This window comes from Dryas octopetala, chromosome 8 (assembly GCF_963921425.1).
Source record: "Dryas octopetala chromosome 8, drDryOcto1.1, whole genome shotgun sequence".
Classification (NCBI taxonomy): domain Eukaryota; kingdom Viridiplantae; phylum Streptophyta; class Magnoliopsida; order Rosales; family Rosaceae; genus Dryas; species Dryas octopetala.
The window spans coordinates 4,080,488-4,090,528 of NC_141373.1; the positions used below are offsets into that span (position 1 = coordinate 4,080,488).

At 45.5% G+C, this 10,041-nt stretch overlaps 1 pseudogene; it reads left to right on the plus strand.

Annotated features, from left to right (window-relative positions):
* Window positions 1-216: 216 nt before the first annotated feature.
* Window positions 217-3,495, plus strand: LOC147276195 (eukaryotic translation initiation factor 2 subunit gamma-like; annotated as a pseudogene).
* Window positions 3,496-10,041: the final 6,546 nt, after the last annotated feature.

Below are 10,041 nucleotides of genomic sequence, written 5' to 3' on the forward strand. Positions count from 1 at the left end.
TGCACTGAAAATAGAATTGTGTTTTACTGGTTTAGTCTGTTTGGCAGTGTTGTGTCTGTTACTCTGTTTTCAACTAAGGTACTCTCTCTTAATTGACCTTGTGATTAATATTTTATGCCGTCTGTCACAGTTTTGAAGCAAATTCATCACTCTTGATACCCCAAGTTGTCAGTTCATTACTTATTCAACCCAGAGGATCTGTTAAGAATTGCCACAATGTTGAGGAAGGGTTTGATGGAACAAGATTTGAGCAAACTGGATGTAACAAAGTTGCATCCACTCTCGCCTGAAGTTATATCTCGTCAGGCGACAAATCAATATCGGTAATGTTATAGATTGTTGGTTGAACTACTTAAAATTATTGTGCTCATCCTTACAATGATATAACAATCAAATTATTTGCAGCAAAAATTCTTGTTGGTTAGTTTTTGTATGCACTAATTTTTCAGTTATTTGGATTGTGCGAGTTTCCTCTCAGGCACTATAGGTCATGTGGCTCACGGAAAGTCAACGGTTGTAAAAGCAATTTCTGGTGTTCAGGTGATTAATTGCTTCCATTTTCCATTTTCCATTTTCCATTTTGCATCCGATGTTTCTTGCACTTTTTTCTGTTTTTTCCTTTGTGGACATTAAATCATGCAAGTATGTCTTTTGTTATTGGAATCTTAATATGGTTTGTTTACATGAAGTTCCTCAATAGCCGTAGGTGTTTCAGCCTGATTTTTTTATACAGCCACATAGAGTCCACATTGTGGTTCCAAATTCTTTCATTTGACTATTCTTAAGTAACTTTATATCCCAATAGCTTAGGCTGATTGGATAGATTCCAAAAATGTGTATCAATTTGAATAGAATATGGCATGCATTAACAACAATAAATGGCTTGTTGGTTTGAGTTGTTTTTTTTTTGTTGGGGTTGTTGGTTTGATGCTTATTTACTAAAGATTGTATGCAGTAAGGTGTTGCCCGAGCATGACATGCATCATTTTCCATGATAATAAATCTTATCCGGTTAAACTTAGCGCCTGTTAATGGTCTTTCTTGAATGCAGACTGTTCGTTTTAAAAATGAGCTGGAGCGCAAATTACTATCAAGCTTGGATATGCGAATGCAAAGATTTACAAATGTGAAAATGAGCGGTGCCCTCAACCCTACTGCTACAAGTGAGCATACATTTGATGTATTTTCATTTGTTTACATTCAGCCATTTCATTAACGTGTATTAATTCATTTTTCATATAGGGCATATGGAAGTGGAAAGGAAGATAGTCCTCTCTGTGATGTTCCTGGATGTAACTCCAGGATGAAACTGAAGAGATATGTGTCTTTTGTAGATTGCCCGGTAAGGTTTTGAGATGCTAATTTTACACCATGCTGTTCTATATGCCATAATATTTATGACTGCACTAGAATTTTCTGGATTAATGGTGGTGTCATGCTTGCATCATAAGAGGTGCTGATATTTTGGATCTTGGTCATGAGTGCATTTATAATTTGTCTCAGATCTTATTTTTGGTTTTATACCCTTGGAAGACATTATCATTAGTGGTGAATCAAACTGTACTCAAGTTAGCTATTTCTCACCATGGGTTCTTGTAGCATGCTTTTTTTTTTTTTGTTGCACAGAATGTTGTCTTATTATTTTTCATTTTTTTTATTATAAGTTCTGTCCAAATCATCGATAGACCTGGGTCTACAAAGAACATGTTAGGTGGTAATGTCATGTTTTGTGTTGGTTTACAAAGAAGAAATCAGTAAGGTAACTATGATTATAACTTTGATGGTTGCATATAGCGGATGCAGTTGTTTTTTGGTTGTGTATTGTGGTTGAATTTTCAGATAGCTCTTTATAAATTTTTTACTTTCTACTCTTCTATAGGGGCATGATATTCTCATGGCTACTATGCTTAATGGTGTTGCAATCATGGATGGAGTATTACTTCTCATAGCTGCTAATGAAGGCTGTCCCCAACCACAAACTTCTGAGCATCTGGCTGCTGTTGAAATTATGCGTCTTAAACATGTTATTATCCTCCAAAATAAAATTGATCTCATTCAGGAGAATGCGGCCATCAACCAAAATGAAGATATCCGGAAGTTTATTCAGGTAAGTTCCCTTGAAGATTTTTGTCGGTTTATTGCTTTCATTTTACTGAATTATATCGCTCAACTTTTTGTGTACCAGGGAACTGTAGCTGATGGTGCACCAGTGGTTCCAATGTGTGCTCAGTTGAGGTATAACTATCGATGTGTTGTTGGAGTACATTATCAATAAGATCCCTGTTCCAAAAAGGGACTTTGTCTCACCTCCCCATATGGTTGTTATCCGTTCATTTGAGGTCAATAAACCTGGGTCTGAGGTTGATGAGATAAGAGGTGGTGTGGCTGGTGGAAGCATCCTCAGAGTATGTCTTTTATTGTTAAGTCATGTAGACAATGTTTATGTTTGCACAATTGGCTCATAGTGTTTGAGTTTTTTCTTTGATTATTTGTCTTTTTAGCCTACTGTTGTGCTTAATTGGCAAACTTTATAGGTGATACCGTATTTGACAATTTGGTCTTGGCAGGGTGTTTTGAAAGTGAACCAATTCATCGAAATTCGTCCTGGGATTGTGGTTAAAGACGAGAGTGGGAACATCAAATGCACACCAATATACTCGAATAGTTTCATTGTATGCTGAGCAAAATGAGCTGCAGTATGCTGTGCCAGGAGGTCTCATTGGGGTTGGAACAACCATAGATCCCACTTTGACACGGGGTGATAAGTTAGTGGGTCACGTTCTTGGAAAAGTTGGGTCACTCCCTGAAGTTTTTGTTGAGCTTGAGGTAAGGGATTCTATTGTAGCTCGAAGTCTCTTTGTATGGTTTCTCTTTAACACTCATGAAACTTGAGAGGCTATTTCTAAGTAATTGGCTAGTGTAGGTTGTTGGTGTGCTTTTTGGTTGGATTTTGTAGGTTGTGGTAGTGTTCTGTTTTTTCTTTGGGATAATTCTGTTTTCTAATTTCACTCTCTTTCCATCTCTCCAAAAATGGGTTTTAGTCATACATTTTTTTTTCCTTGAACATCTTGTTTTTTGTTTTCTTATCTTGAGCTAAACAAATCTTGTTGATCAAAAACTGCTGTCAATAATGGTTTGAAGTGCTTAAGTAAATGTTGAGGTACAGAGAACATTGGTGGTGAAGATTGTGGTCTGGTTTTGCAGGTGAACTTCTTCCTGTTGCGAAGGCTTCTTGGGGTTAAGACAAAGGACTCAGGGAAGCAGGGAAAGGTCACCAAACTCTCCAAGAATGAGATACTTAAGTTGACCATAGGATCCATGGCTACTGGGGCTGTAGTTATTGGTGTAAAGAATGATTTGGCTAAGCTGAAACTCCATCCTCCAGCTTGCACCAGCCGAAAAGTTGATAATCACTGGCGCCTTATTGGATGGGGCCAGATTCAAGCTGGAACTACCCTTGATCTGCCACGAACCCCGCCCCAGTATCTCCAGTAACTGGTAAGACAGAAGAAACCAAGAAAACTAGTAAGACCGCCAAAGAGTAGTAGGGAAGTTATTGATGTGGGAAGGCAGAGAATTGCTGGGAACCATTTTTGTTAGATGGAGGAGAAAACATTATTAATTTGGATCATTCATTGTTGGTTTTGTTTTGTTTTTATTTTCATAATGTAATACTTTCTGCTATGTTACATTCTTGTTATGCAAGTTTTGAACCAGAGTCGTTCCAACAGATGAGTATATTAAGTAACATGTTCAGGCTGCTGGATTTGGATTTGAAGTTATGAATTAGTGATATATTAATCTTGTGACTCTTGTCCATTGTTTTACAAATCTATTTTGAACTTGGAACTTAGAATTGGGGAGTCCATTAGGATGGCTTAGGCCCAACATAGAATATTCTTTTGGGCTCAAATTGCCCAAGCTAAAGATGCTTCCAGAATTTTAAATACAAGAAGCTAAAAGTTTCTCACTTTCTCTACATTTCAAAGAGCCCTACAGTACCTTTCTAATATGTACAAGAAAATATTTCTTTCTCTAATAATTTAAGGAATTGGATTTTGGGAATAGTCCACTCGCAGTCCAAACTTCCATCATAAGCCTGAAAAAACCAAATGGAGCCAATATTATCTTAGTTAAAAGTGCTTCTACAACAATTACTCATATAACATACTAAGAGAAGAGAAATCGAAATGAAGAAACAAGCAACCAGACCATTGATGTTCAGATCAACCGAAAATGAAAATAAAATAGAAAACAGAGACCATAATAATGTTCATCACAGTACAAAAAAAAAGGCTTATTTGCGACACATATATTGCGATACACAACACGGCCATTGTAAATATTAGAAAAAAAGGCAGAAATAAGAAAAATTTCCGCGCTTAACTTGGCACCTAAATGTTTGCGACACTAATTGTTGATGCAAATTCTCGTAAGGTAGATGCAACAACTTAGATAAGCCGATCTGGCTGATCAGGTGCTTTGCTGGATGATGAAGTGGATGCTGGTTGAGATCTTCCTGCAAGAGAAACAAGGTCAAGGGAGATGGACCGGTGTGGTACCAGCCAAACACGCTCCGATGATGAAGTCAGTGATGGTATTTGATGGTGGATGAGGAAGAACAAAGGAAGAACTTGGGAGAATGGGAAGAACAAGGCAAATGTTCTGGATTATTCTCAGCAAGTTGGGTATATTCTTGGGAGAGTGGAAATTTTGTGTAAGTGTTTTGTGTGTAGATGCGTAGTCTTAGTTTTTGCACATATGACTTGATATATATAAGCAAAGGAAACCTTAATGAGTAAGATACCTGCATGTGAATGAATGGTTGCTAGAGACCCACGCACCTGGTCAGACCTAGTTGCATGCTCAGCTGCCTGCTTCTTCAGCATTCAATGCTGCATTGAATGCTCCATTAAATGCAAGGCTGGAAGGTTCAGGCAGACTGCTCCAGTAGTCATGAATGCAAGCCTGATATCCCTTCTGTCAGAAGATTTGTGTCAGGTGCATTTAAGTGCGGCGGTTCGTCCCAGCGTGATCTTCCCGGGAATGGCGGCGGAGAGCCGAGCCGAGCCGATACAAGCACGTGTCTTTATGCGTAGACATAAAGTCCATGTATGATCGGATCGGGCACGGGATTCAAGACCGAGCCGATCCAGTAGACTGGGGTCCTTCCGAGCCCTTACTGGTCGACGCCAGAACTCGAAAAGAGACCGTGCCCTGTGCCGAGCCGAGCCGAACCGGAATGACCGTGGTGAGATGGACACTCGATCCATTGAAAGATCATCGGTTCGGCTCGGACCGAACATGGTGGGCCCGGCGTGGGAATTCGGTCCGAGCTGGCAGAGGAAATGCTGACCAGTGATGATGTGGAGGTCAAAGTTTGACTATAGAAAGTCAACTCCGAGATGGGTGTTGACCAGCCACGTGTCGAGCCGTGATTGGCTATTCGGATCGATGTGGATTTTCCCACAAACAGGAGTCCCCCAACTTCCGATCCGAGCAGACAGTGATGGATTGGAAGTTGAGATGTAAGGATTTTCCCAAAGATAGCACTTTGTTCGATCCGAGCCGAACCCTACAAATCTATGTTCTCGAAGATCCGAACACATGACGACTTGTGATTGTCCAAAATATCTCAGGGGCAGGTGAAGGGACGTTTGATTTCTGCATGGGGGAACGTAAGGGTCACCTCATTATGGGTATTTTTGAATGCTTGACAGGTGTCAAGATCTGGCATGTGAAGCGCCAGAAATGAAGGGTTGAGATCGGTTTGCATGGGGGTATAAAAGTGGTGGTTTCTCTCTCTTCCCTCACTTTCACCTTCAGACCTTCTCTCTCTTCTGCGAAAACTCTCTCTCTCTCACCGCAAATTTCTTTCTCTCATCATCGTCTTCGAAGTTGTCCGATCTCGAATCCGACCACGTACGGCGGTAGGCGAGGTGGTTCCGAGGGTGTTTGGGGCGGAAACTTTGGGCGGAGGAAAACCAGTAAGTGATTCTCCTCCTTTCTGAGTTTTTTGCATTTCGGGTTTTCTGGGTGTGTGTTCTTGGTGTTCTTGAAAAAGGACATCTTTTGATCCAAAAAGCAAGAGAGAGAAAAAGAGAAACTGTTAGTGATGTCTGGATCCGACTCGAGTGATCGGCTCGGCTCTGGGGAGGCGTTTGAAGGAGACAGCGAGGCTGAGATGAGCCGAAGCCCACCTGCGGAAGAGGCCGAGCCGAGCCGAAGCCCACCTGCGGGTGAGGCGAGTTGGGATGGCTTGTCCGAAGAATTGGACGAGGCCGGCTCGGCACTGAATCGCAATCCAGGTGGAGAGCGCCGAGCCCGAGGGGACCAAGAAAACCCCGAGATACTGAGTTCCGATTGGGAACAAGGGACGGCCGAAGGAGGCGACGAAGAGCCTCTCGACGTCGAGCCGATCGCCATTATCCCGAGCAGACTCACTTCAGGCTCGGATGAAAGGGATAGGGGTCACGAGGCTTCGACCTCGGCTCAGGGAGTGACGGGGAGTCCGGTCGACCCGGACTTCTATGAGGAACTGGCGTGGAAGGCCGATCAGATCCCCAACGAGATGACCGAATACCATCTCAGGGACTTGAGGAATAGGTACTCAGTCCCCGACTCCGTGCTGATGAGGTTGCCGACCGAGGGGGAGAAGCCGAGCCGACCCCCGATAGGATGGGTGACCATGTACCCGGAGATGTTTGAGAATGGGGTTCGGCTTCCCCTGCATACCTTCCTGCAGGACTGGCTCGCGACGATCGGCGCGGCGCCACACCAGCTGAACCCGAATGTATACAGGATCATCCTGTCCATGCATATCTTGTGGCACAAAGTGCACAAGTGTGTGCCACACAAGGATATCCTGTTTTGCAATTACGCGCTGAGGTCGAAGCAGAGCGAGCTCGGATTTTACAACCTCCAGGCGTACTCGGGGCCACTCTTCGGTGGGAATCCCTCTTCCCAGAAGACATGGAAGAAAAGATACTTCCTTGTCTCTGGGGATTGGGAATTCGTCGATCCGAACAGAATGACTTCGGCTCGGGTTCCCAGAGCCTTTAGGATCCCAGGTGGGCATTGGGAGTTTGGGGCCGATCCGAGGACAATTTGCTTATGTCTTGTAACAATTGCATTTTTCCTCTGTCTAACCCTTTTTGGTTTCGCCTTTGCAGTCAGCTGGGGCAAGTACAAGCTCCGAGGCGAACTCAAGGACCAGATCGCCGCGATTAGGGACTCACCGGCAGAGTACTTGTCAACCAAGTTCCTGCTCGGGGAGACTCAGATCCGATCGAGCGGGATCTCCTGGTTTGTGCCCAGGTGGAATCCTAGGGCCGAAAGGGGAATGGCGCCCACCGAACTGGAGACTCGCCTTAGGAGGAGGGCGGCTCGGAGTGTCCAGAAGAAAGCAGCGGGGCGGCCCCCTGCCGAGCCGGTCCAGGCTCCTGCCCCAGCGGCAGCCCAGCCTAGATCTCCTGCGCCGAGACCGGTTCGGCAAGCAGAGAAGAGGAAAGCTCCCCAGACCGAGGCCCCGGTGGAGAAGAGGGCTCGGGCCGAACCCGGCGGTTCTGGTGCCGGAGCATCTGGTTCGGCGCCCCTGAAGGCGGTGGAGGTAGACCCCGGCCTCGAGCCGTTCGTCACGGGCCTTAAGCGCGTGATGACCGCGAGGGTGCAGGAGGGGCTGTGGGCCGATCATGGCGAGCCGGGCTTCGGCCACCAGGCTCTGATCGCATCCCGCCAGGCCATGTTGGTAAGTCTCTTTTACTTCGGATTTCGTCTATTCGCTCGGTTCGGATTAGTAACAGATATCTTTCTCTTGCAGCTCGCCATGAGGCAGTTCGAAGCTGCTAAGGCCGCCGTCGATGCCGAGGCGAAACTGGAGAGGTTTCGGGCACGAATCCTGGAGCTAAAAGAGAAGCTGGCCGAGGCCGAGCGGACGGTCAATGCCGAGCGCGAACGGTCAGAGGGTCTGCAGTCCAGGCTGGCCAGGAAGGAGGAGGAAGTCGCTCGGCTCGGCAAAGAGCTTGCATCCTCGGAGCAAAATGTGGCTGACTTGAGGCACTATGTCGGCGATCTCCAGCGAGACGTCGAGGCTGCCGAACGGAGGGTCGAAAATGCCGAACTCCGACGTCGAGCTGAAGTGCCGAGCGCCCAGGCACTGGCTGATGCCCATTTTGATGGGTATCAGGAGCTCTTGGAGGCGATCAAATCGAAGAGGCCGGACTGGGATGTCTCATTCCTTGGCGAGTCCGATGACGATGAAGACACCCAGGGAAGTCAACAGGATGAGCTTCCTCCCTCCGATCGCCAAGTCCGCGCCGAAGTCGAGCCGACTCCGGAAGATCCTCCACCGCCTGCACACGAGCCGAACCCGATTCCCGCAGTCCCCGACTCCGATCCTAATGATGAGATGCAGATCGGCGGGGTTGAGGTGGTGCAGCTCGGCGAGGAGACGCCTGAGGAGTCTACCGAGCCGATCCAAGAGGGCCCTGCCGAGCGATCTGCATGATAGCTGATTTTGTTTAACTCTTATGTTGTCTTGTTTTTGTTTTTTGTTCCCGAGCCGAAGTGTGGCTCGGGTTTAATTGTTTTTGGAACAATTTGTATTTGGTTTTATGTTATTTATTTATCAGTATTTTCTTTATATGATACAAGTTGCTGTCAGTTCGGCTCGGAAATTAAGCTAAAAGACAAAACTAATAACACATGGACAAGAAAATGATAAAAGTGAAAGACATAATAAAAACCAAGGCATTTTGAGATCGGCTCGGCATGCCGATCGTAATGAAAATGAATGGTAATGGTAAATTAAAACTTGTCTTCGGATCAGCTTGATAAGCATAACCAAGATAAGTAAAAATTTAACAACCCTAGTGATTCCGAATGGGCTCGGCATACCCATTGAGGTATTTAGGAATGCGGTTTTTTTTTGAGAAAAATATTCAAACCTACTTTCAGATCGGCTCGGCATGCACGATGAAAGTTTTGGTTGGAGTGTATATTTTTCTTTTAAAAATATCCTGTTGAACGTTAGGACTGTAGGAAGTCACTTCGGCTCGGACAGGGATTTTTATAGACCTGATAAGTCTGTAATATGTCGAGCATCGGGCCGGAAATGGCGCGCCAGCTCGACACATGAGTTTATAGACCTGATGAGTCTGTAATATGCCGAGCATCGGGCCGGAAATGGCGCGCCAGTTCGACACATGAGTTTATAGACCTGATGAGTCTGTAATATGCCGAGCATCGGGCCGGAAATGGCGCGCCAGTTCGACACATGAGTTTATAGACCTGATGAGTCTGTAATGCACCGAGCGTCGGGCCGAGAATGGCACTTCGGCTCGGCACATGTGTTTACTATTTTTTCGAAGGAAACACTTAGATCTTTCCTCTTTGTTGGAAGTGTATAGGAGTAGAGTCCCCAGTGTTTGCTTCGAAAAATAAGAAGAAAAATGAGTAGAAATGTGTTCATCTTTTCATTGATTGGAATGGGTGTTAGGTCGGACAGTCCCCGATCCTAACTACATTTTTACTGGTAATAAGTCTTCAAGTGTTCAGCTTTCCAGCTATGCTTGAGAGGCTTACCAGCTAGAGTGGCCAAGTTGTAAGTGCCAGGCTTGACTATGCCTGTGATTTTGTATGGTCCGGTCCAGTTCGGATCGAATGAGCTCTCCTTGACAGCGAGGGGATTCTTTTTCATGACGAGGCTGCCCAATCCGAAGCTCCTGGGTCTGACCCTCTGGTTGTAGTATTTGGCTACCCTCTTTTGGTAAGCGGCTCGGCAGAGATTGGCGTTGGTTCGCCTCTCCTCGATTATGTCCAGGCCGAGCCGAAGACCGGTGTCATTGGTCTCGGGTTTGTACGTGCCGGTCCGGAATGAAGGAGTCCCCATTTCGACCGGGACGACGGCGTCAGTTCCGAATGCCAATGCATAGGGTGTTTCCTTCGTCGAGTTGCGATAGGAAGTTCGGTAAGACCAAAGCACCTCTGGCAAGAGTTCAGGCCAATTCCCCTTAGCATTATCCAGTTTAGTCTTGAGGGTCT